General features: G+C 41.0%; 2 long non-coding RNA genes across 2 annotated transcripts; one reads left to right on the forward strand and one right to left on the reverse strand.

The window, feature by feature from the left end:
• LOC125358718 lies at positions 1–5686 on the reverse strand. Its single transcript, XR_007212366.1, has 3 exons — positions 5675–5686; positions 2368–2515; positions 1–2218 (listed from the first exon to the last, which is right to left on the reverse strand). It is a non-coding gene; the product is annotated as an uncharacterized LOC125358718 (long non-coding RNA).
• LOC125358720 lies at positions 5331–27328 on the forward strand. The gene is made up of 3 exons (XR_007212368.1): positions 5331–5648; positions 10708–10718; positions 27316–27328. It is a non-coding gene; the product is annotated as an uncharacterized LOC125358720 (long non-coding RNA).
• The last annotated feature ends 306 nt before the right edge of the window (positions 27329–27634 follow it).

The following is a 27634-nucleotide window of genomic DNA, read 5'->3' on the forward strand; positions in this document are numbered from 1 at the left end:
TGCTGTGTGTCTTTGCCAAGTACGTGCATTGTGATTGACAGTTTGTGTTGCCAGTCATGAAGAAAGGCTCGTCTTCAATGTAATGTTTTCAATAACATTTTAAAATAACTATTGTGAATGGGAGCAACTATCCTCTTTGGTTAACTACTATATACCAGACATCAATCTGTACGTATGTCAATCATCTCCCAGTCCTTAGCAGGCTTATGAGGTAGGTTTGCTCTGTTTCACAGTTGGGGAAATGTTGATGAGGAAAGAGAAGCGCACGGTTCTAGGAAGCAGCAAAGCATCTGCACTCAGGTCTTCTCCCTGGGAGTCGACACTTGCCCAAGGTCTAGGCTTGCCTTCCCATTCCTGGTATCCCCACGTTCTTCATATGAGTGGAAGATCCACAAGTGGCATTCTCATCCTATTCCGAACACTCATATTCCTGCAGCACATACATGTTATGATGTGCTGAGAATTTGGGGGTTTGCCCTCCCCCCCCTCAGTTTTCTCCTTGATAGTCTCAAAAGTTCTAAGAGAAGAAGAAAGACCTTTAGAGTAAAGCAATAAAGAAAGGAAAGCTGTGAGATACTCTGGAAGGCTGGGTGACCAATAGCCAATCTGCTTCTAAGGAGAATTCTGGCTGCAGAATCCAGTGCTTCCTATTTTCCATGACTCCAGAGCATGTAATAATTACAGAGCCTTGAATTCTCTGTGTGACCATGCGAAGAGAACTTGCATTGACTTTGTGCTGAGATCAGAGTGCCCATGGCCACTGACTAGCTTAATCGTGTTGCTCTAATAAACCCTAGAATGAAAATATTTTCTCCTGCAGGAAGAACGATAGCATCTTCAGCTGGGGCCAAGGTCTGTAAACCATGGGACCCTTTTAAGCTCCTCCAAGTGCTACATGGAGCCTTTGATGACTTTCTGATAGGAAATATCCCCAGCACTGACACTCTATTGCAGGACCAGAAGACAGTGGTGAAATGGGGGGTTCCCAAGAGGGATTTTCCCAAAGATGCCTGTGAGGTGTGTTTTCAGATTCTAAAGCAGCCATTTCCACCCTGCTCGGGTGTAGAGCCGGTTTTTTGTTTTTGGTTTTTGGTGATGTTGTTTTTCTGCCAAAGGTCATTTGATATTTATAATACCATTTGCACCTAGATTTATTTAATTGCACTTTGGGGAACAACAACAAAAAAGCTAGACTTATTGAATTTCGATTCCTACTTGGAATCGCCTTGGCAGAGCCCAACCAACTGATTTCACGGGCCTTATATGGCCCACGGGCCAGACTTTTGCTGCCCTGTGAGGGTAATTATAGCTTTGGCTGGCCATGATCCAGAATTCTGCTCCCAGCTCCTTATGCTGCGTCACCCAAGGTCTAAGGGAGCCTTTTCCTAAAACAATGGCCTCGCCCAAGTCTCCTGGCTATTCCATGCCAATCAGCTCTCACCTGAACACCCCGGAACATCTCAAGGGAGGCTATGAGCCAGAGTAGCTAAGGAGAACACCTTTAAATAAGATCAGGAAGCACTTGAGCAAGTTAAACGTGCTCCCTGGAGTGCAAGTTGCTCTTAATTTTTTCTCCAGGCTGGGGCTGTGTGTATTGACAGGCTATCTACAGGACAGCAGGGTTTGTGGTGGCCAGACCTTGAAATAAGCAACTTCCTCTTTGCCGCCTCCTCTATTTCAAGGCCATAAATGAAGTCATGCTCGCCTTCTACCCTGGGGCATAAGGATGTGATGTTTGTATAATTGTCTGCTGCACTTCCTTAACTATATTCCAACTTTGGGTGGGAGACACCTGCGATCAGGCACGCAGCAGGCTCCAAACTGGGTCGCCAACCAGGCACTCAGGAGCCACGGCGTCCTCCAGACTGGACATGTGGCGCTGGGCTGAGTCTTCTGATGTGAGACGTGACTGGGACTGTGGGAAGAGGACATGGAGTAAATCCATACACACATTGTGGCTCTGCCGTTCATGGCATTCTCTGCCTCCTACAATCCTACTGGATAATTCTCAAATAGTCCCCTGGATCTTAAGGAGGTGGCCAATCACTTGATTGCTGTATATGTATTTGACCAATCACCAGAATCAGCATGGAGAGGGTGAAGGATGAGGGTATAAGACATGGTAATACATGAAGAGCAGTTTTAGAATTATCTCAAATTAACTCCCATGACCACTTCCTATAAGAGCTCTATCATTCCCTTTTTCCAGATTTTTTTTCTTTTCTTTTTCTTTTTTTCAAATTGTTATTATCAAACTGATGTACAGAGAGGTTACAGTTTCATACGTTAGGCATTGGATACATTACTTGTACTGTTTGTTACCTCGTCCCTCATACTCCAGATTTTTTTTTAAAGGAAGATTCAAACAGATGAAGAAACTTGTATAAGGTTATACAGCCTCTTGTTATGTTCTTGTTGGAAGCAGGTTCCATGACAAGAAAATGGTTTACTGGGGCTCCTCAGAAGATACCCAGTAAGGAACATGATGGGAAAGATAGGCAGGAAGGGGAGAATGCTTGCCTCGTGGTAAGAGTGCTTGTCTTGTATTCATGAAGCCCTGGGTTTGATTCCTCAGCACCACATATATAGGAAAAAGCCAGAAGTGGCGCTGTGGTTCAAGTGGTAGAGTATTAGCAGCCTTGAACAAAAAGAAGCCAGGAACAGTGCTCAGGCCAGGCCCTGAGTTCAAGCCCCAGGACTGGAGAAAAAAAAATACACCTTGGGGTCTCTCTCTCAGAAACACCATTTGCCAGTCTCTTGTTAAAGGAAGGAGTAGGGGAAGTGGAATAATGAGAACAGAGTTGGTGGGAGGAAACATTCAGCTGCCTGCATTCAATGAATCAGGCCCATAGTCCTTAAAACAACCCATGTCCAAACTGAATTGCTTAACATGACCACCAGTATACATTAAAGGCATTTGAGATGCAGAATTATTTTTTGGTCAGGAGGAATATACTAGGTGGCCCCTGTCAATTGGTTCTTCTGAGTAGTTGAAACAATGGAAGTTTACTTTCTTGCCCTTCAGAGGATGGAAGCTCAAGGTCAAGGTTTGGTTTCTCCTGAGTCCACTTTCTGTGGATTGCAGATTGCCTTTTATCTGTGGATGTGTACTCCTGATATTTCTGCCTCTTTTTATAAGAGCAATTCCATAGGCTTAGGGCCCCATACTGATTGATGACCTCATTGAACCTTAACTATTTTTTTGTAATAGTCACACTAAAGGTGAAGGATTCAACATGTGAATTTGGGAGGACCCCAGTTCAGCCCATGACATTCTAAATGCCACCATATGACCACGCTTCCCTATTCATTCTCTCCTTTGTGCATGGCCCTTGGGAAGGTCAGCCTCCAATGTAGCCCTCCTAGCAGGTGGCTGTGATAAGAAAATCAGTGCTTCCCACATCACCTCACACTTGGCAGAGTACATCTGCATCAACAGCCCACTGGTTTCTGAAGTCATGCATTTCTTTTCTTCACCCGCACTTTTAAGTGCATGAGAATTTAAGATGGATTGAAGGATTCAGAGCACTAGTGAGCAACGCATAGGTTCACCATTCTGTTTTTAACAAGAGTTAAGGTCTTTTGCAGTCTTTGACTCAGATGCCTTGGATGAAATAAAATGCTATGAGTTCTATCACTTTCTAGTTTTCTTCCCTTCTTCTCTCCTGAGGTTCCATGCTTCCTTCACAGTAGTGATTCTGTGCTATTAATATACAGACCTGCGGGTATAGAACATGTAGACTTGTCCCATGTGTTTTAAAAACCTTAAGCTGTATTGAACTGAGCACATATCATTCAGCAGTGTACCCTTTTCCCCCTTTAGATTATAGCTTCCAGAATTATCCATGTGCACATGTACAGATCTAACTTACATCTTTCTCAGTAGAATTTCTCTACCAATGGCAGTAAGCTTACTAAGAATAGTAAGTAGAATTTCTCTACCAATGGCAGTAAGCTTCTACTTGTTTGCAAGTTTTCACAATACAAGCCTGTGGATGACACCTTGTGTACAGTCTTTCTAAAGAACTATGAGAAGGAGCCCGACTGCTAGAAGATTCGTGGCACAGATGGTTGGGTTGTATCTTTTGTTCTTGGCTATATACATCTCAAAAATATCTCCTGATATTGCCAAAGCCATCATCAGAGCATTGATCCATCCTATAATAATACCAAAAAAAGCAGCAGAGTTCTTGCTTCTCCTTGTCAAAATTAAGTATCTGTTAAGAAACTATTGTTTGTGTGATATTATACCATTTTTGAAAAAATAAACCCCCCCAAATCACTATCTTGGGGAGGGGGAGGAGGAACCCAGAGCTCCCAGCCAACCCTGTTGTCAGACAAGGCTGTGGGATTTCTTACTTTACCCCTCTGGTGGCTGGGTGATTCTGGGTGTCTCTGTACTTTTATTTCTTCATCTGTAAAAATGGAGATAAAAGTAGCATTTATTCATAAAGATGTGTTAGGGATGAAAGGAGAAAATACCTGTGGAATGGGTAGCATACTACCAGCTGTAGAGAGACTGGGCAATGTTTCCTTCTGCTATTGGTGCTATTACATAGGAATTATAGGCCATATTGAAATTGACCATATTAGGAAATGAATTTGACCTTACAAAGTCTACTCATGAAAAAAACAAGTTAAAATAGTTGAAGTGAGACCCTTCTAAAAACGTATACAAAACCATGAACAGCATATCATCTATGTCTTCTAGGAAAAAGTGCAAAGTACAATGTGTTTCTTATTGTAAAGCTGTTTAATTATTTATTAATTCTATTTTTATCCTTTTTTTTTTTTAAAACCCAGTGATGTTAGGGTGGAAACCCAGCACCTTAGGCATACAAAGCATGTACTCTGTCATTTAGCTTCATCTCTAGACCCTGGGCATATTTCAAAATATGAGCCTCAGGTAGTAACAAAACAAAATATGACATTATATGACCTGAGGCTTACATGACCAATACTGGAAAGCTTATCTTATATCTCACCCTGTAGATATGACTGATTGGGTTTGTGGCTTCTGGTGTCACATTTCGTGTCTAAAGTTAAACTCTTGGAGAACAAAGGCTAGGATATGAACCTCAAATTTCCATGATGTCCTTATGAGATATAAGGGATGAGTTAAGTGGTGCGTGATAGAGAAGAGGGAAAGAAAACAAATCATGAATAGATTTCTACAGGGAAAAGCAAAGAAACTGGTATTTTAAAGTCAAGAAAACAGAAAGCTACAGGGAAGTATAATTAGCATTAAGGCTCTGAGCAGGGTCTACATAGGAAAATAGATCATTTCATCTGGTTGTAAATGACAAGAGGAAGATTTGGGATTTGGAGGGGGTAAAGAATGTTCTAGAAGCAAGACCTGTTAAACATTCTCCAGGTTCCTTCATGGTTGATGTGAGTGACATAATCAAGGTGAAGGGTGCGACTCTCCCCCATGATGCTCATCCCATTCATATTATAAAAACGTAGTTATTTTGAAGCATTTCATTATGCAATTAGCCTTACAGGTGGGATGCCATATAGTCACTGAAGGTCTCATTGGACATGGCGTTTACTGAGTTGTCTACTTGTGGCTCAGGCACTACAGCAGACTCTGGAAGAGAGAAGAAAGCCTGCTGGACCTATGCTGCCCTCATGAAGCTGAAAGACGAGTGGTGATGGATTCCGAAGCTGAAACCTGATGGTGAATGGATCTAGTTATGTGAGTCTAGAGAGTGGAGCCCTGTGGGTAATTTGAGGAGAGGACTAGACAGGAGCAGAAGTACTGTGGGTTCTTCTGTGAGAAGAATGAATGAACTGGGGGAGGGCTGAATTAGAGAACCCACTTACTTACCCTAATGCTTCTCTACTGTGTTTTCATAGTTCTCCCATCAACCATGGCAGCATCTTTATCCTCTGAAACACTGTTGATGCTGATCCAATTTGAGTTGCACTTTTTGGAACAAGCCTCTGCTCTGATGTCTCTCTAACTAACTACAGCATGGCTAAAAAAATTCAAATAATAATACAGAAGAAGGGAGGAAGGTCAGGAAAGTAGGTGCTCTGCAGGAAAGAACAGGGCATCCTGCTGCTTCTGTTTCAATTGCTTAGATCAAGCATCCACTGCATTGATCATGCGTAACTACTTCCCGTGTAGCACTGTGGTCCAATGGAAGGCATTGAGAATGACAGGCAAAGCAGGCTTGGGCAAATAGTTTCTCTGGACCTTGGTATGTCCACCTGTAGAGCAGGGAGACTGACAACATTTCCTCACAGAGTTGTTGTGAGCATGACATGAGTTCAGGTAGGTAAGGTACTGAGCATACACGCCTGACATACAGTTAGCCTTCAACAGATGGTGAGCTATGGTCATCAATATTGTTAAGTCACACAGCACCATATGGATGGATAATAGTAAGAGTTCTCAGTCACTGTCCTTCTTACCTGGTCTTCATTATCTATCCATGTTCACAAATAAAGGAGCTGAGTTTCAAAGAAGACAGCTAACCTACCCAAGACCAGTGGTGGTAAAGGGATCCAAACCCAAGCCTGACATCCAATTCTAGCTAGTCTTCCCTTGATGAGGGAGATTGGATCCTGGGCCCTTCCATTTTACCCAGAGCACCTTGTTTTCTTTAGAGCTGTGTTGGTTGACTCGTTTTAGAACTCTGTGGTCAGCCTGAAAGTATGATCAGCTCTTTAAAAAATAAACCTCCCAGGAGTTATATTAATAAACATAGCTTAGATAAAGTTGGAGAACTGACCGCCATAATCCCAGAAGAGCCAAAGAAAAATTACCTTGTGTTCTAACAATCCACGAATGTGTGTGGTAGTGACTTGGCCTCAGAGGCATAGGACTTAGCGATGAGACTCAGTCCTCTGGGCCTGCTCACACACCACAAAGAAGTGGGGGCATTCCAGTTCCAACCCAACATCTGTAGGACAACATGGCACCAAGGGGAAGGACATTGGCTGACACTCAGTTCGCTTAGAGGTGGAAGCATGGTCCACCTTCCAGAGTGCACAAAAATAGACAAAATATTACATTCTCCATGAGAAGGCCATGTGCATATTTATATCCCAGTCTACTTACAGACTTTTAGGGAATATTAATTAAAATAAAGGAGGCACAAAGCCTGTTGGGAGTATGTTGTATGTGGTTAACCATTAGTGATTAGGCTAACATATAGCATCTATTCAATGCTTGCTTTCTGGAAAGAGAACATTACTTCCCAGAAGGTCTCAGAAAATGTGCCCCAAATGCAAATGGACAGTGGAGAAAATGAGAAAGAAATTCAGAAAGGGTGAGAGATACTGTTCAGAGGGTCGGCGGGGTCTGAGTGTGAGATGTGGCTTTGAGCATTTCCTATATGGTGTGGTCTTTGGTCCTGTCCCAAAGTTTAACCAAGCCTGAAAATGAGGAGAAAAATGCTAATCCTGAGACGCAAAAGAAGATGGCTTCATGCATGGGGAGTTGGGTGGTCCTATCTCTCTTCCCAAACATAGATTAACAATGACTTAATTCTAGAAATATTGTCAGCAAGTAAAATAAATAGACTAATGACTGAGGGCAAATTGTATGTTAATGTGTCTGAGCATTGTTTCCAGTCTGACCCTTAAATATACATTTAATCAGTCTAGATGGGCGAGTCACCCTGCCCTTAATTAATCTTTTCAGACATTTATAGAGAAAAAGCAAAGTCTTTACCCAGACCTTATAAATGTGTTTAACTTTAGTATGGATTTTTATTTATGTGCATCTCACAAGTGGCCATTACTTCTAAATGATGGCTTGTTTTGAATGTTCTCAGGCCTTCAAAATGTTTTATTCTCTCCCTTGGAGGAGGGAATCAGGAGGGGGTTGAGAGAAAGCACATGAGGGCCATTTTCCATGGCATGAGCTGGCCAACCTTTGGTGCACATTTGTTTGGACTTACAGCTTTATGGGTAATGGGGAAGGAGACAAAAGTAGGCATAGGTGGGCCCCTAGGGAGGTCTTCCCTAGGACCTATGTCACATTTGGGAACTTGTCTCCATGGTCATGCACAGCTTTACATTCACATCTCCTTTGCCATAGAAATGATCAGTCTCACAAAAGCTACTTCTGGGGAGTAGAAAGGGCAGCTCTACCAACACACACCAAGACAGTGTGCCTTTGTCGACATTGTGTCAGACATTGCTGGGGATGAACCATTTGCTGTGGGGACTAACATAAATTGGAGTCAGCTCTCCTAGGCCATTTGTGGGGCTTCTATGTGGCAAATAATGGCATTATCGCTTAAGTCTTCAAGCTCCTCTTGTCTATGAGAATGTTTGCTCTATGTTGTGATCCGCCCTTTCTAGCTTTTAGCATTCACTGACACTGAGTACTTACATTGTAGGGGACATTGTGCTAGATTGGGAATATGTACTATAGACTAGCTTTAGGACAAGTAGAGTTTCCTGAGATTGAGTAGTATTGTGAAATCTAAATGGAACAAGGTGATAAAGATCACAGGTTAAGAGGCACAAATAATCCACTGGCAATTCATCCGGGGATGTAAGCTGGGGCAAGATGGTGATGGGTCTCCTGAGACACAGTAAAGATTCGTAATAACTAAAATATGCAATCAACTGAGGTATCTGTGAATGGATAAAGGAAAAGTGGTATATATGTATGATAGAATATTATGTAGTCATTGAAAAAGAAGACAATCCTTGTTATCTGTGGCCCAAGATATAGAACTGGAGGATATTGTGGCTAAGTGAAATAAGCCAGGTATAGAAGGAAAAATATCATATGCTCTCCCTTTTATGTGGAAGCTGAAAAAAATCTCTTCTTATGGAATGGAGCTATTTAGTGGTTCCTAGACATCAGGAAGGTGGAGAAAGAGGAGAGGAAGGTGGATAGAGAGAGAGGTAATACAACAGGTATCAAAATACAGTGTTAGGCTGGGAATATGTCTTAGTGATAGAGTGCTTTAGATTCCTCAGTACAACATAAACAGAAAAAGCCAGAAATGGCACTGTAGCTAAAGGGGTAGAGTTCTAGCCTTGAGCAGAAAAAGCTCAGGGACAGTGCCCAGGCCCTGAGTTCAAGCTCCAGGACTGGCAAAAAAAAAAAAAAAATACAGTAAGTTGGGGAATTAGGGCTATTGTTCTGCACACAATAGAGTGGCTATGGTCTACAATCTACAACAACTTATCATGTATTTTATAAAGAGCTAGGAGATAAGAGCTCTTAGGCTACAAACACAAAGCAATGATAAATATTTAAAGAAACAGAAATGTTAAATACCTTGATTTCATCATTATGCTTCATATACAAGTGCTGAAGATTAGCCTCTACTCCAAAAATATGTACAATTTTGATGTGTCAATTTAAATAAATAAAATATTAAAAAAATAAACCCAAGGTTGTCCAATGTGACAGTTATATTTTAAACAGGATGCACAGTTAGAAAGCTGCTCAGTTATAATGGATGGCAGAGAGTGCATAAGTTTCCAGTCAGGAATGCCATCTTGGCAATTACAGCAACATAGAACTAGAGGACATTCCATACACCATGTGCTCTCACACCTATGTGGAAGCAGGTATAGGAAATGAATTGTTCTAGAAAGATTTCCCAGGGCCAACCCAAGAGTGCTTCTCCCCACTTTTTCTTCCTCCTTTGCTTCTTCTTCCTCCTCCTTTTCCTACTTCTTGATCTACTTCCTGTTCTTCTTTTTGGTGCTGATACTTGGGCTTTAGTGCATCAACTCTTGAACTAGGGCCTCATGCTTATAGCTGACACTCTGCCACTTGAGTCACATTTCTAGTTCCAGATTTGCTTTGATTTTTTTTTTTTTTTTACTGGTTAATTGGATATAAGACTCTTGTGAGTTTGCCCACACCAGCTCCAAACTGTGATCCTTAGATCTCAACCTTCTAAGTAGCTGGGGTCACAAGCATGAAAGGCACGAGCCTGGCTGTATTCTGTTGCTGACTGGACTGGTTTATGTTTGTTTTTTCTTATTTCTCTGTTCCCAGGTGACTATCTTCCATGCCTTTCACTCAGCAGCTGAATTGTGTACAGTTTTCTCCCCTTTTGTATTTTACTTATCTTTCTATTGCTTATGTGATTCCCTACCTCAAGGAAAAATGGCCATTCCTGTCATTAAAAACACCAGGCAGCATTTGCGTAAAATATCCATATCGTACAAGGAAGATAAGTGGATTCCATTGTAAGGCTGGTGTAGCTTTGCGACTCATACTCGAGAACCATCCATTACTGCTACCTCATTACTATCAAGGCTTACTCAATGCTGATGGTATGTATGTCATTAGGATTAGGTGTGACTTAAACTATTACATTGAAAACAATGGCTTATACAAGACAGAGGATTATTTCTTTCTCATGTCAAAATCTGGAGGTAGACAGTGTGGAGTTGTTATGAAGATTCTTTTGATAAAGACCTCAAGGGCCCAGGCTTGATCTGTTTTCTCTGTGTGTGGCCTCCATGCTCAAGGTCACCAGAGGTCAAAATGGATGCCTCACTGTCAGCCACTGTGTTCAAATTCCAGCCACGAGGAAAGAAGAGAGCGAAAATATGGTACGATGGAGGCATGGCAGAAGCCTTTTTACAAAGGTTTATGGATCTGCACTTCCTTCTTTCCATTTATAGGTTATTGGCTAGAATTTAGAGCATACCCCCAAGTGTAGCCCCAACTCTGAGAAGCTCGGTTTATGCTTTTGTTAGTTAGGTACCTAGTTAAAAATCGAGTTTCTCTGAATAGAGAAGATGAAAAACAAGAATTAGGGAACCACTAGCAGTTCCTAATAAAACATGTTCCCAGGAATGTGATTTGACATACAATCTAAATATATAACTATACCACTCCACTCCATTTTATCTAGGCTGCATATTCTGCCCTGGCATCTCATTACACTATCTTGTCATTCTTTCCACTTCTCATTCCAAAGCCAAAGAGGTGTCTGATTTGGTAAGAATACATTTCTGCATTCATAGTTGAAATAAGGAAGATAAACCTCACCCACTTGAAATAGGATAAAAGAAAATCCCCTGGATAGAGGGAAATATGCAAACGGTCCTATTAACATACATATCTCTTCCTCAACTGGATTTTTATACAACAAAAGAGGTAAGCCAGGCCTCACTGTGGCATCTTCTGAGTCAGCAACCAGCCCCAGGATGACTCCTAAAGAGATGGAAGACAGTATAAAAACATAGAATTCCAGAAGTGCCTATTTCTTCATTTTCTAACTTAGGTCTGCAATGTGTATTCTTAATTTTACTGTGGTAACTAGAAAGACAGACTGGAGTCAGGCAGACCAGACTTGAAAAATATTATGTCTACTCATAAACTAGTTACTTTGGGGTCCTTAGCTATTCAGCTGGGATATAATAAACTCCTCCTTATTTCTGGATTTATTACACATGGGTTGACCAACCATAGTAAAAAAAAAAGAAAAAACCACTCAGTCAAGCCAGGCATCAGTGGCTGATGCCTATAATCCTAGCTACTCAGGAGGCTGAGTTCTGAGGCTCACAGTTCAAAGACAGCCCAGGCAGGAAAGAGCAAGGAACTCTAACCTCCACTAAACTCTCAAAAAGCCAGAAATGGAGCTGTGACTCAAGTGGTAGAGCACTAGCTTTGAGCAAAAAAGCTCAGGGGATAGCACCCAGAATTTGATTGAGTTCAAGCCCTAGGAAAAGCATAAAACAAAAGAAAATCAATCAAAGAAATTCTAGTTATTTTAGATTCTTCCCAGAGTACAGGAAAAAAGGCATCTCTTAAATAGGATTTTTAAAACATACTTCCCAGTTATATTTATGATATCATTTATAGATTCACTTATTTGGTTCATCTATTACTTTAACAAATGTTTGAGTGTTGGAGAGGACAGAAAAGATACCTGAAGGATAGAACAGTCTGTCCTGAAGGCATATCATTGATTAGTAAAAGATGAACTAAACAGATAATTGTGCTCCAGGGAGAAAAATGCAAACTTTAAAGCATTATTAAAATGAAAGGAGCATGTTACAAAACCAAGGGTATATCCATAAGATATTATGAATTATAAGATGATCAGTGTAAATCAGCTTGTGGGGAAAAGAAAAAGAAAAAAAAGAGGAAACTTACATTAATGATTCTAAGTCCTATTTAGTTGCAGAAAATTGATTATGAAAAGAAAATTTAATGTGGTATATATACACAATGGAATTCTATGCTTCTATCAGAAAAAAATGGCATTGGTTTCCGTCATTTATAATAATTAGAAGATGCCTATCAATCTACAAGTAAGCACAATGAATAGTAAAAGACAAATAATTACTCTTGGACAGGATAAGTTAAACAGCACTCTAAACATTCACACAGTGAGACTAAAGGAAGATATTCTTAGGAAAGGATCACAGGGCCCAATAGCTATGTGCATATGACCATATAAAATGATGCTTATCGAAATGAACACCAAGAAATGGAAATGAGAGGTTGTTTTATTGTATTGTTTATTGTTCTTTTAAATTTTTTTCTTTCCTTTTTTTCTTTAGTTTATTCCCTTTTGTCCATGTATTTGATTTCTGTACCTTTAGTCTTTGGGGAGGGGAAGGTGAAGTACCAAAATGGTGAGACAGAGAGTGAACCAATTCAGCAGTGATATTCACTAGATACTATGTTGAAAATGAACTATACAACTTAGGGATAGGAGGAGATGGGAGGGGAAAAACTGGGAGAGAGTGACTTACATAACTATAACCCCTCTGTACATCAGCTTTACAATAAAATTCCTTAAAAAGAAAGAAATGCCAACAAAAGACATCAGAAAGGCTGGGAATATGGCCTAGTGGCAAGAGTGCTTGCTTCGGATACATGAAGCCCTGGGTTCGATTCCCCAGCACCATATATATAGAAAAGGCCAGAAATGGGGCTGTGGCTCAAGTGGCAGAGTGCTAGCCTTGAGCAAAAAGAAGCCAGGGACAGTGCTCAGGCCCTGAGTCGAAGGCCCAGGACTGGCAAAAAATAAACAAACAAACAAGCAAGCAAACAAACAAATAAATAAATAAAAGGCATCAGAAAAAAAGGATGCACGTGAAAATGGTAAGAGGAGTTATCTTACTGGAAGCATGGCATGTAAGATAGAGTGTAAGAGTATGCGGAGAAATTGCATGCTTTTATATTTTATTGCCTATACTTCTATAAGGTGTGTGTGTGTGTGTGTGTGTGTGTGTGTGTGTGTGTAATGCTGGGGATTGGACCCACATACTTGTGTGTGCAAAGATCTGCCACTATGATATCTCATCAGCTCTTGGTTTTAGGGAGAAGAGCTGATTAGCACTGAACTCTAAGCTTTCCTGTCTCTCCCTCCTAAGTGTGTGTATTAAAAATGCAGAGAGAGAGAGAGAGAGAGAGAGAGAGAGAGAGAGAGAGAGAGAGAGAGAGAGAGAGAGAGAGAACAAAATTTTAAATTGTATTTTTAAATGGAGACTAGTCAGGGGCAGTAGTATAAAGTACATCAGATGACAGAACACTGGGTGGATGAACTAGCTGCGGGCCATAGGCCTGCTATAGGAATTCCAGTTGAGAATGTCTTTTCCATCAGATAGGAAGAAACTCATTCTCACCACAGAGTCAGGTACCAAGGGTGACTATATGATTTTTTTTCCCTTGGAAACTTCCTGAGCCCAGAAGTGAACTTGTTAATTCTTATTTTCCTCACAGCTGTAGTCAGTGTGCAGAGTTACAGGCAAGGCAGAAACCTTCTAGATTCTCCTAAGAATATGGTATGTAGTAAACTCTGCATTTACTGAATGAGGAGAAACAATAGGCATTTGACTTCTCATCCTACAAAACCAATCATGGCAGCACAGACCTGTGTAATCGAGCCTTGATTCCTTCTCAAGCAATCACCACTTTAGTTCAGAGGAGCTATTTATTAGTCATTTTCAATGTCTGGGTAGCCACCCATCTCTTGCTATATTTCTTTTTGTTCTTTCTGTTCTAATCTCGTTTCTCAAGCCATTTATCCTAGAATTTCCCCATTTGTTGTAAACTTTGTATATTCCTAGAGGTGTTTTTCACTCTGCTCTTTACCAAATTATTTACATCTTACCTCCAGCACATCCTATCCTTCAAAGGCCTTAATCCAGGGGTGAGGTGAGACTTACTTTTAAATTAACATTTCAAGATTTTCAGTGTTGGAAAGTTTTATAACACCAGATCTATAAATAACCGTTTAATCATTTTTCTTCTTCATTTTTGTTTTCTGTCCTTTTTTCCCCTTCCTTCCTTCCTTCCTTCCTTCCTTCCTTCCTTCCTTCCTTCCTTCCTTCCTTTTTCTTTCTTTCTTTCTTCCTTCCTTTCTTCCTTTCTTTCCTTCTTTCTCTTTCTTTTCTTTCTTTCTTTCTTTCTTTCTTCCTTCCTTTCTTTCTTTCTTCCTCTCTCTCTCTTTCCTTCTTTCTTTCTTCCCTTCGTCCTTTCTTTAGTTCTTGAAAATCCTTGTGTATTTCTTTATCTCTTATCTCTATGATAAATTATCTCATTTTTCTGTCTAGGCCACTGTGTCAGTAGTTCAATAGGTATGGAGAAGAATACTGATAGTAATAGTAGCTGACATTTATGGTCCCAAGTGTCAACCCTGTCTTAGGTAACCTCCTTCATGGGGAAAATCGTCTCCCCACCTCTATATACTGCTATCAAAAGGCTTCTGTGTCCTAGAAAAATAAGAACAAAACCAGCTCTGCTTGGACTGTTGCAATCTTATCGTCTGGGGACTACCTGATTGCATTGACTGGGGTAGTTTTCTGGCAGCCATTATGGTAAAGGAGAGAGCTCTGCCTTACATTTAGTGGACAACTGGGGTCTACCCCTGGAGTGGGGATGCAGTTGTTCTAACTTTGTGGCTGCTATCCAATCAGAGATGGGAAAGGTCGAGGTTAAGAATGTAATGACTACAACCAGTGTGGCCATGTCATTATCAGGTAACTTTTTAACCAAAATCTATCAGCTATGTGTGCTTCTAACATAGTCCAGCTGTGGGATTAGGACTACCCTGGACTTAGAAAGTAAGAAGATTAGCACCTTTCACTTTATCTTTTACTGTTGGCTACAGTGCTGGTTACAGGGCTGAAAGCCTATGCACTATGAATCCCTAGTACTAATCTCTAATAAAAGAACATGTTAGAGCTATGTCCACTTCTCTGATAAAAGGAAATCAATTAGTTGGTTGGTTGAACTGCAATTAGCATCCATATATCTAGACCTTTCACTGAAAGATGATTATGTACATTCATCTGCTCCTCAAATAACCAAAGTAGCTTTCTCATGTAGACATAATATTTACCTTGCTTGCATCTCCTCTACAATCTACATCCATCCATCTATCCATCCATCCACACCTTTCTTCCAAAGATGGCTCAATCTCATATCACTGAGTTTAGCAGTAGAAACGGGAACACATTTTACAAAAAAGAGAATTTCAGTGAAAGGGAACTATAGAAGGTGTGTGTCTAACTTGGTCAGGCATCACAAAAGCTTTTTAATACACAAATTCTTGGGCCCCATCCCCATAATTTCTGATTATTAGATCATGGCTGGGGCCTAGGAATTCACTTTCCTCATAAGTGCCTAGGGACCAATATAACAATTATGGGTAACCATTGAGATTGCGAACAAGAATCCTCCAGAATTTACCATGTTTTCTTTGAAAAATCAGGCTCCAATTTTAATACTGGTAAATACCACTACCAGGAAAGCAGTTCCATTACCCGTTTTAGTGTCTACGCATTCAGCAAGTCCCTTGACTGTGTCTGCATTAATGCCTGAATACATCTTCTCCTCCTTTGAGCAAATGGAACTTCTTTGCTGCCTACTTTTAGTGTGCAATTAATGAGGCTGCAAGGCTCCCTTTAGGAAATGCCCAAAGATCCTGAGAAGGATCTGGAAACACGGGGTGGATAGAGGAATCTGTTGGTGGAAAGCCCTTGGTCACTGGCTCTTCTAGAATCATGGCATTTAGACCTGTATTTCTGTATCTGAGAGAGGAAACTGAGGCTGAGAAGATGTTTAATAACCTTCCCTTTAAGCTCAGACAGAACCCAATGCAGGCTTCTCTGACCTTTAACATGTCCATGCCTGTAACAGCCCAGTTGTATTGTTTCTTAGGAGAACAGCAATTAGAAAGCAAAGAGCAGCTCCTTCCACCATTATCCAAATAAGTCCCCTCTCTCTACCTAGGACCGAGCTTTCCTCCTAAAGAAAACAGTGAGAGGGCCATGAGTCCTCAGCACCTATTAATGAGAGAGAAGCAGAAACAAAACAAAAAACACAGTCATGTTAGCATTCATACTGGTGTCACGAGAGAGAGGTCACACCATCCATTATTTTGATGGGTACTGGGGGGAGGGTAAACATGAGATCAGCTATTAGCACATCCAGAAATAATTGGCAAAGAAGGGTATGTTTTGTGCCACTTTCAACCTTTCTTAGGGTAAGTAGTATGTGAGTGTAAGCACTTTTCTGCTTAAAAATGCAATCCAATATAAGGCCTTATAAAAGAAGGAAGAACAATAAAGAAAACCAGGAAAGGAGAAAGGAGATACTCAAAGATGAATGGTGTACATTTCTGGTTAGATTATCTATTATTTCTATCCTAATTCTTCTCTATATGTGACTACCTCTAACATCCTTCCCAGATTTTTGGCCCCCAAGCTGGTCCCTAGGCAGTGAAATAAGGATAATGAATTGATAAAAAGCAATTTTTTTGGTGTTTAAATAACTGTAGAGATCTTGTAGAGAAATTAGTTAATACTGAAGCTTGGCTGGAAGTGTTTATACATAGCTAAGACGGGATGACAAGATCACTGGATTTTTTTTCTGTTTCTCCTGCAGAAGGATGTGTGTTTAGATTTGCTCTGCAACTTGCCAGGAGGTTTTGTGGGGGTTTGGATTTGACTCTGTGTGTGTGTGTGTGTGTGTGTGTGTGTGTGTGTGTGTGTGTGTGTGTGTGTTTTAATTATGTTAGAATCACTGGCCCCAATACATCTTCCTGTTCACCATGTGCTGCTAGTAAGTGGCAACGGCCCCTTAAATGTGCTTGCAGTTTTACAAGTGCCTAGCCAAAGCCTTCCCAACGACTATGGGTGGGCATCCATGAAGAGCTGTCTGTCATGTTTATGTACTCCCTTTAGAAGTAAGAGGTTGCCCTTCAGCCTAAGGAATGAAAGCAGGCACTAAGATGATCAGCAGTTGGAAGCTAGGCCAAGCTAAGTGGTTGAGCTTGGAGGAAGCGAGCTGGCACCAGAATGTGGCCAAGGTCAGAGTGGAGTGCTGTTATTACTTCGTTCACATTATCATCATCAACATTATTCCCCAAATTATCCTTTAATGGGACCAATTTACCTTCAAGCCTGTAACTAAGACACAGATCACTTATCTTCTGCTCAGCAGTCATTAAATATTCTCAAGGCCAATTTTCAGCCTTTCCAGTTCTAAATCCAATCTCGATCTTTCCAGCAGTGACTTGGCTCTTATTTTTGTGTCTGCCTGAGATTATCTACTAAAAGTCTGACTCCAAGTGTATAGCCACCATTCTTGTATATCTGTGTACAAGTTGCTCATAGTTTTTACAAGTGGAGTCTTAACAAAAAATAATGTAAGCATCACTGTTGTTAGAGATGGTTCACTATGCCTTGATACAAAGTAAACAAAAATATAAAAACAATTTTCCCCTAACACTCATGCTGAAGGAGTTAGATTTTCTCCTTTGCCTTTTTGCTCTTAGACATGACTTCCTCAGACACAATCTGTGCGTGATCATTATGAGTATTAGAGAAGGAGGAGGGAAAGCACCTTAGCTGTATTCAAGCATCAATATTATTTTTACCCCTTTTTCACATTTAAATTTCAGCTTTCTTTTCTGATCCCAGAAGGTTTAGGATCCTTCCAAATGCATGCTACATTTAGAGGAAGGACAAACAACATACCCCCAGTTCATGCATTTAATAAGCTGACTTTATAGATGGAGGTCAAATTGACATGTGGAGTTGAAATTCCATTGTACAACTAGAAGATCATAAAGATAATAAAAAAACAAATTTTTTTTAATGCTAAAAAAAATCTTAGGGTCCACCAGACTTCCTGAGGTCAAGTACTCCTACAGGCCTGTTTCTGCGCCTGGCCACCTGGCACACCAAGTTCTTGCCACATAGACACAGGCATGAAGTGACTGCCAAGTGAGACCATCTTCTTTCCTCCACAGTCTGCACAGTTCCAGGTACCTTAGCAAAAGTAGGATGACAGAATAAAATAAGATTCATTGTGTGTCACAAAGGTCTTTTCAAAGATGGGTAAATAAGGGTGGAGAGAATATATGGCTTGTTCAGAGTCACTGAGTCAGGAATCCCAGGGCAGACTTGGGGATTTTCCATCCCAATCTGAGACCCTGATCCCCACAAACCTCATTTATACATACTTTAAGGGTGATATTATATATGACCCTTAAATTCATATTACCTAAAATTCATATATTGAACTTCTTTGTTCTATGTGCTGAGAATCTGACCTCTTTTGGAGACAGGGTCTTCACAGAGGTGATCAAATTCAGAAGATGACATTTAGGTGGCCCCTACCTAATTCACTAGGTTAGCTTCCTTTCCAAAGAGGACATTCAGCCAGAGAATCACAAATACAGCGAAGTCAATATAAAGAGACCTAGTGGACTTCCATCCATGAGCCAAGAGAAGTCTGGAATGGATCCCTGCCTCCCAACCTTCTGACAAAACCAGCCCTAAACTTCAGACTCCCAGTATCTGAACTTGGAGAGAAGTCACTCAGACTGCTGTGATTTATAATGGCAGCCCTAGCAGATGGTAGTAGATTTTTATACTAATTTTCTAAGTAGGTTACAAATATATTCCACAGTCTGGGTGAGTTAAACATCAGAATTTATCACCCCACTGTTCTGGAGACTAGGAGTCCAAAACATCAAAGTAGCAGCAGAGTTCTAAAGGCCTGTTCCATCTCTCACTCCTTCACTTGAAGATGGCTCTTTTATGTCACCTGGTATTCTTCCTTCTCCCTTCTTTTATTTCATCTTTAGTAAATCAGTTAGTCAGTCAAATACCATTTAGTGAGAGTCAGTTATGTCCCTGGTATGGTGCTAGACTTGGAAGGTGGGGCATCATCTCTTCCTTCCCAAGAGCTTCCAGGTAGCTCAACCACAGCTAGTCCTATTCTCTTAACAGGTGAAAAACACAGGAAGAAAATAAGATGGGAGTAACTCATGGTGGCATTCAGAAATAAGTGTGTGGGGTGTGGGGGGGGGGGTGCTGTGGAAGTCAGGCAGGCTAAATGAGTGTCTTTACGAATGACTCACAAAATCCAATCTAAGAGAACTTTCTATGATAAATAAACATTCTAATCTGCCCTATCCAATACAGAAGCCAGCAGCCATATACAGCCATCAAGTCTGTGCAGTGTGAATACTGTGATTAATAAATTGGGTTTCAAATGTAATCTCATTTTAGTTCCTTTCAGTGCAAACAATTACCTCGAGCTTTGGAGCTGTACAACTCAGAAAACATGCATGTATCCCCAAACTCTTCATTTTATTGAGTATTTACAAGCCTCCTTTTTGCTCGCCTACCTCATTGACTTCTAAATATATTTAATCTAATATCAGACTGATTTCCTCATGTAATTTAATTTTCCCAGATTAGTTTCTGGTCTCTATGTAAAGATACTGCAAACCAAGCAATTTTTGGAAGAGGAAACCTAAGGCAAAACAGTACTTTTTTTTTTTTTAAACAAGCTGACAAAGGTTTTCTGCCTTGGAAATATAAGAAGGAATGGAAAATAATTAGTTGAATTGAGTTATTTTAATCTTGTGTCTGAGGGTTCTAAACAAACTCATCTCCTGCCATTTGAGACAAGTTGCCAACATTTACCCTTCTGTCCTTTAAGGAAACAAACCGAATGCACTTCTAAGGTGGCTGTTTAATGCCCATTTCTGATTTTTATCTCTGAACACAAAATTAACAGGTTTCTACTACGATCCCACTTGCAGAGAGAATTGTATGTTACTTACATAGTGCCTCAACCCTGGCTCCCTCTCTCATTGACTGGTAGAGTTTAGTGTAACTTTAAGCTGTTCGGTCTGAACAATGAAGTTCTTATGGAGTTTCAGTCCAGTCATTTTTGTCTTTTCTGGGCAAGTTTACCTATTCTGTTCTTAGCCTCTGCCAAGCCATGAAAGGTTTACTGGGTTTTGACCAGTTTTCCTCTCTTGCGATGCCAACAATACCAGAAGTGCATTCACCTTTCCTTCTGCCAACAGTTTTGCTTGTCCAGGGCTGCATCAAGTAAACTGGTGGACATTGTTGGAAAGAGCCCTGAGATTTTCTGAGATGATAACATGAATGGTATATTAAAGCTGTTGTTTCAGATTCCACCCATCTTTTTTTTTTTCAAATTTGGCAACCCAATAAGAACATGCCCTTTGGGCAGCCCAAGTCCAGCACACAAACCCTTCTTTCTCAAGGTCAAATGAACAGTAGTTGAACTGATTGGAGAACCTTTCAAAGGACCACGGGCCCTCCCACACCTATGTCTTTTCAACTAATTTTTAACAAATCCTGTAACATAATTTTAGAAAATAACCAATGTGAAATGAAGATAATGTATCTTCATATATCTCCTATTGACTCTCTTTTGGGCATCCAATATTTAGAAATACCCCCAAAGAGGCACCTTAAAAAATGATTTTGACAAACTTGGGGATTTTCAAAGGAGTTGAGGCCATGTAAGTATTCGCTCAAAGTGAGAAGAGTAATTACAGGACATGCCTATGGTGAAATAATTTGCATTTACTTGAAGAGGGCATAGACATTTATATGTATTGATTTTAGGTGGTATTTAAGGTGAATTAGGAAAGAGAAGCAATATGCAGAACAAAGAACTTAGTTTGTGTCTACTGGCATATTCAAGAGGCTTTTTTACACTATGAAAAATCATAGGTTACCCAAGTATATGCTTTTGTGTATAGAAGAAAACTTTGGAGGGATACTCAAAAAAAATATTGAAAAAGTGGAGATCCGAAAGAGCTAGAGTTTTCATTTTGCATTTCACTGGTATAGTGACTACTTTGAAACCAGGATCATATTTAAATGTTTCCAGTTTAAAAGCAAATTTGAAGAGAAAATAAAAATCAGCACTAGGCCCACTATTCAGAACATTAAAAAATATTTTTAAAGTATAGCCTTCTAAAGTTTTCTTTTATTTATGCATGGTATATATTAAGAAATGCAATACAGACGTTTTGTGACTAATATTTTCCCAAATAAAAACATCTCTCTTTTTAAAATAAACTTCTAACATTTTATCTTTTTATCTTTTGTTTGGATAAATTTTATTGACCATAAAGTACAGATAATAGTATAATAGTAAGATTCACTGGTTTTTAAATGACAACAGAATGTACCTACTTCTAAGTGCATAGTGTTTTAGTGAATATGGGGAAATGTGTACAATATCATGTTTAATATCTAGGCAGTTCTGTTCTCTGCTTAGCAGTGACTTCTGTCTTCCTGGTCAGAGACCAGGGCAGAGATAGGCCTCTGAACTAAGTCAGCCCAAACCAAGCCATTCCTGGAATTTCTAGTGGAAATACCATACTTAATTGTCAATTACACACAGATGGATAATTAGGATGTTTCAGATGGTGAACTTTATAAACAATGCAGAGAAAAATGAATGTGTATTTTTAAGCCAAGATTTGGCACACATCCTCAGGATAGTCTTGCCTTGCCATAAAGGCTAAGTAGTACAAATTCTGGGTGGAAGGATAGAAGGCAAGAAAGATTATACCCATTTAAGCTGGCACCAATGACTCACATCTGTAATCCTAGCTACTTGGGAGGCTGAAAGCATGAGGATTGTGGTTTGAGGCCAGCCTCGGCACAAAGGGGTCACAAGACCCCTTCTTAAATGGTAGCTGGGCGCAGTGGTTCATGTCTACCATCCTAGCTACAAGGAGAAGCCCAAAATAGGCAGATGTATGTCTTAGAGGAAACCAGGTTTCTATCTCAAAGTATTGCTCAGCTGGGCACTGGTGGTTCACGCATGTAATCACAGCAACTCAGGAGGCTAAGATCAGAGGACTGAGGTTCAATGGCAGACCAGACAGGAAAGTCCATCAGGCTCTTATCTCCAGTTAACCACCAGAAAACTGGAAGTGGCATTGTTGCTCAAAGTGGTAGAGAGCTAGCCTTGAGCAAAAGAGCTCAGGGACAGTGCCCAGGCTGAGTTCAAGCCCTATAACCAACAAAAAACAAAAAACAAAAACTAGTGTCCCAAAAAGTGGAGAGTGGGGGCTGGAGGCATGGCTTTGCCGAGCAAATATAAGGTCCTGAATTCAAACCTCAGTACTGCCAGAAATATGATTATGCCAATTTATACTCCTCTACCTTTGAGCCCTCTGTTTATTTGCCTATACCCACTTATTTTTTCTTTCATAAGGTATGCAACTAGATCCATATTAGAGCAACGTCTGCTTCTTGGTCAAGTCTACAAAGGAGCTTGGAAAGCATTTGAACTTAACTATGGTTCAGAGAAGAAAGATCGGTTTTACAAGGCAGGGTTGAATGGCTTCTGACAGGCTTCTGATGATGTTGTTTGAACAACACTAAACTCTGTTTTGTGGACCAAACACAAGGAAGGCTTCTACTGAATGATAGAGACATCCCTGGTGGTATGTTAAGCACTTTCAATAAGCTTAGACCTTAGTACTTATCATCACAACATCTGGGTAGGATGCCAAGAGCCAGCTCCATCCCTCACCTTCCAAACAGGAAACTGAGTCTTGGCAGGACCACGTGGCTCCTGTAAGGTTGCTCATTCCTTTTCTAATTCCAAATCTAGGTTTCGTGCCACCTCAGTGTGGGCCATTTCTAAGGACACAGTTACAGATGTGTCAGATTTTTTTCCAAGGAAATTGACTTTTTTTTCAGTTAAGAAAAAAAGAAAAGAATAGTACAAGAGGTGAGGGTTTAGCCAGAGCTTCAAGGAGTAAAAGCATGAAGGTCCTGAATTTGAATGCTGACTTGGCCATAAATTATTTAGCTTCAGTGAACTTTCTCTCCAGCCGCTTCCTCCTTTACCCAGTGAGGTATCAGACCACATGGCCCAAGTTGTCTTTAATTTAACTCTTCAATGTCCCTTAAAGGAAATCTCCATAATTAGTATGATCATTCTCTACTGCATTTCAATTTATGGGTCTAAATTTAACAGGTTGGAGAACAGTCTGCCGTATATGCCATGACCTTCATATTCACTTACTAAAGAAGAAAGATTCAAGACAAAGTAATAACTAAATGGGTGGCAGACAGTTCCTTTCTCAGAATGTGGAGTCCCAAGCTTTTTGTAAGCTATCACTTTCTATCTTAAGTACTTAGGCTGAATGTGTAAACATGCCTTCCATTAGTCAGGTTCTTTGAATCACAAGCACCAGAAACCTGACTCTTAAGTTGAGTAAAACTGGTAGTTTATTGGCTCACAATCCTGAAATATTTCAGAAGGGATGTTAAATTTTAGGTTGGGCTGGACTGGAGGCCCAAATGATGTCATTAGAACCCTGATTGTCTGTCTCTCAGCCATAGTTGTCTGTCTCTGTTGTCAAAACAGCTGTCACTTGCTTCTGATTCATGCATTAGCCTCTCATCTTGCCCGAGTCCTCTCAGTATTTCTCCCAGAAGGGCCAGGAAAGATTGTGAGTAATCACGAGTGCCCCATTCTGCAGCTCGGCACTCAGGCCAATGGGATGGACTACACAGGATGAACCATGCCCACGCCCCTAGAATATAGCTCAGGTCTTTTCTCAAATACCATAGAAACCGAGAGAGAGAGAGAGAAAAGTGGTTTTTACCTGAACACAAAGGAAATATAAGATGGGCAAAAAAACATAGAACAAAAGTTTCACTATCCTCTTGCCGGTTTGTCTTTTCCATCCTTCTGCTTCTCCAAGTAACTGCAGGATATGGATTTGGTGGTAGTTGGGGGCGGGGGGCAGTGGGAGGCAGTGATAGGGGCTTCAAAATTCCAGGATTGTCAAATTCATTTGAATATGATCTATTAGAGGAGAGAAGGGGATTCTCACATTCCCTAAAAGGTCCCTAGAGATACTCAGGCCTGTCCAAACATCACAGCTAGTTATCAGTGCTTTAGAGAAACAGCCAGAAATGCCTGCCCAGGAAGAGCCCGGGCTTGCTAACAATTCAGCAGGAAGCAATGCACAGAAATATCTCGGCAAGATCCTGGAGGGCTGGAAATGCTGGCAGTTTGACCATGCAGGCCCAAGGAATGCTGCTTGCTAGCAACCGGCCAGCATTCTAGATGGCCAACCACTTAGACTCTGGAATCTGAATGAGTCCAGTAATCTGGGGGCTGGACGATTTAGACGAAAACGTCTTCCTTCTGAACAGAGAAGAACAAGAAAAAGAGTGAACACAAGGAAAAGCTTCTTGCTAACCACCTCCACTTGCTCCAAACACAATTTGAGTACTTTAGAAAAGATTGTATGCTTTATCTTTTGGAGAAAAGACTGGCTGTGAGAACAGAAAGTTAGTCATAGAAAACGAATTCACCGAACTGCCCCATTACCAGCCTATTATCATGGTCTTTGATTAGGGTCCTGAGAGACTAAAACCAAAGGAATTACGAGAATATGGGTTATGAGTTGGCAAATACCAGCTCAACATTTGCATTTGTCAATGAAATTTTGCTGAAACATAGTTGTGCTCACTTGTATAACTTTCATATTTCAGTGGAGGAATTGAGTTGTGGCAAGGCAAGGCCTGAAATATTTGCTATCTGTACCTCTCAAGGGATGTTTCCCACAGTACACTACAGACCACAGTACTGTCTCAAAATACAGAGAGTAGTATGGTGGGATCTAGGAAAAGACCCCAGAGGAGACAACGCCACAGGTGAAACCCAAGAATATACAGTCCACAGCTAAGGCTGAGGAGTTGGGCGAAGCCATGGTCAAGGAACCTGAATGGGAAGAGGAGAGCATGGGAGTCAGGAGAACTGCAGGAACTGGACTGGAGATGCAGGTTGCAGCCACATCAGGATTACTCACAAGTCCAGACGAGCCTTGGATGCCCCACGCAGGGGTGAGGCTGGCAGGTTTGCTCCATTGGAAGGTCACTGTGCAAGAGGGGGCAGTCAAGTGGACGATGAGTTCTTCTGCTTCTTTCTCTTTCATTCTCCCCTCCTCCACTTCTGAAAATATTTAACTTCTTGGAAGCAAGCCAGCATAAACATCCAGAACCATCTAGTCCAGCCCTCCTGGCCCATGTGACTTCACAGTCCCCCATCTTCCATGGCCCTGGTCCTTCTGCAGAGCTGCCTGCTCCTAGAGTATAGGAGCCGGGGAGGGGCGTTTCTCCATATGGTCCTTGTGGACCCCTCAGCCTCTAGTCAGAAATTTGAGTGACAGTAATTGGATAAACAGTTTAATTTAACAGTGACAGAAGAGCCGAGCCCAGTGTGAGACATCTCATTGCCCTATTTTCAAAGTGACTTTCATTTCCATGCACTGTGATGGGGCAGGCCATTTGGGGATGCGGAGAAATACAAGGAATTGATTTTCACCTGGCAACAGGTCAGACTGTAAGAAGCAATTTTAATAGGCTGTGAATGAACATGGAGAAGGAAAGAAATGGATCAAACGCAAGAGGGGGAAGCCGAAGGGTATGTGGATGAAAGCTGTATTTTGCGTCTATTTCTGAGTGGGAGATATACTTTCATTAAATATTTAATAGCTAGCCTCTATTTTTAAGTTCTGATTGCAAAATTCCCAAATGTGCTTGGGCTTCTCTTCAATGCACACACACCGTGTGTGTGTGTATGTGTGTGTGTGTGCGTGCGCGTGCGCACACGTGCATGCACAAACATGCATTAGTACTAGGGCTTGAACTCAGGGCCTGGGTGCTATCTCCCAGCTTTTTCACTCAAGGCTGCTACTCTGCCACTGGAGATGCAGCCCCACTTCTGCCTTTTTTGGCTGATTATTAAAATAAAAATCTTTGTTTATTCAGGCTGGCTTTAAACTAGGATTTTCAGCTCTCAGCCTCCAGAGTAGCTAGGATTATATTAGCTACAATAGTAGGTATGAGCCACTGGCACCGTGCAATTTCCTATTTATTTCTAAAAGAACAAAACCCTCTTGTTTGGAACATATATTCTGATCTTCACTTATAAATTACAACCTTTATAATTTACTAAAATGTTGTCAAACTTAAAATTCATGCAGATTTCTTGCAGATGTTTGTCTTTGTCATCTCCTCTAACAGGAAGCTCAGAAAACTAGAGCTGTCCGACAGACCTTCTCCATACAGATGGATACACAGCATGTATTTCCCCTGCCCCCCTCTTGGTTATCAGCCAGGCCTTCTACTTCACTATCTGGTCTGATAACCCCTGCCCATTGTGCAATGATACCTAAGCTATTAGACTTGAACCCTGATGGGAAGCTAAAAGAAAGGAGCATTCAGAGTGGACAGAAAGAGCCATGGAGCAAACAGGTCTTTTGGTAACTCTATCTTAGATATTGGTTAAAGAAAGTCTGGAAGGTGAAGATCAAGGAAGATTTTAGCACAGAAAAGAAATGCCTTTTTCTGGGTGTAGAAATAATCCATGGAGGGAATCACTCCTCAGCCAGGGAGGCAGGTCTTGAGTGACCCACTTCACTCCTAGGTTGGAACCTGGGAATTCCCATTCATGTCTTATACCATTAACAGGCAGCCTTAAGCCTGTTTACTAACAAAATGGACCCCATTTTATACACTATCAGTCCCTCTTTGTAGCTTCTATTTGAAGTCAAGGGAACTAAATGGCCCCAAATGATCCTCTCCAAAGCGTAAACTACATTTATCTTCCTAGTAAAGAAGACAAAAACAAACATCCTCGGTGTTTGCATACTGAGAACTGAGAATCTTCGTCTCTCTGGGGAAAGCCAGACACTTGGCCTGCTTCTGGGCTGTTAGAGCAGCTTAGATGCCCGGATGTACCTGGTTCTTCAGAAAGATAAACAGTCCACAGACCCCCAAGGGTAGTGGCTGTGACTCCTTGCTCTGCCAGTGTAAAGCAAGCTGCTGAGAAGAGTTTATATCTGAAGGCTCAGGCACCATCCATAAACAGTTTGTTCTGCACCTTGTTAATACCAAGAGGTATTTCATGTAAACTCTGAATTACTCAAGCCCTGTGCAGCACGTAGAAACACAGCTGCACCTCCTGGCGTCTTGTTGAAGTTCTCTTGTTTGGTCTCCATCAAAATCATGTAGCAGTTATGTGCTGAGAAGGAAAGGTAAATAGTCCTTGATTTCATAATTTCTATACAGCTGTGTTTGTAAGCAATGGGCAAACGCTATCCTAGAGTCTCTCATTCAGTGGTGTGCCTGCCATTACTCAAGAAGGGCTGTGTCCACACAGAAGAATGGCAAGCAAAATCTGGTCAGTACAGAGAGCCAAGCTAAATAATGAAAGTGCCACAGGCAAGCAAACTAGTAATTCATAGGAGACACTTGTCCTGTGTTCCTGCAATAATGTTGAAAGACTTAGAGGAGGCTGCATTGAATACATACTGCGTAGTATTTTACTTGATTTCTAGACTGGGAACAC

The sequence above is a fragment of the Perognathus longimembris genome, chromosome 10, assembly GCF_023159225.1.
Source record: "Perognathus longimembris pacificus isolate PPM17 chromosome 10, ASM2315922v1, whole genome shotgun sequence".
NCBI lineage: Eukaryota > Metazoa > Chordata > Mammalia > Rodentia > Heteromyidae > Perognathus > Perognathus longimembris.